Genomic DNA, 293 nt, shown 5'->3' with positions numbered 1-293 from the left:
GCACGCACGCACCCATGTCGCTTCAAGGGAACGCAGATCTTCCCTCTTTCATGATACAGCGACAAGCAACATAACTTCGAGTGGTATGTACACGCCAGGCATTGTTCCTGTACAGAAATGCATTACCTACGCTGCACATTGCATTACTTTGCAGCTTCCCTCTTGTGTCTCTTGCACTCGCATATTGCCCCAGATCAATTCCATTTTTCCCGTTCGCTCTACATACTTCAATGTTTCATATCCCTTGCAATTGCAGCCCAGATTCTACCGGGTATATGAATGTATGAATGTAC

This window comes from Penaeus monodon, chromosome 32 (genome assembly GCF_015228065.2).
Source record: "Penaeus monodon isolate SGIC_2016 chromosome 32, NSTDA_Pmon_1, whole genome shotgun sequence".
Lineage (NCBI taxonomy): Eukaryota > Metazoa > Arthropoda > Malacostraca > Decapoda > Penaeidae > Penaeus > Penaeus monodon.
The sequence above is the reverse complement of the archived record's forward strand: the minus strand, read 5'-3'. Positions refer to the sequence as shown.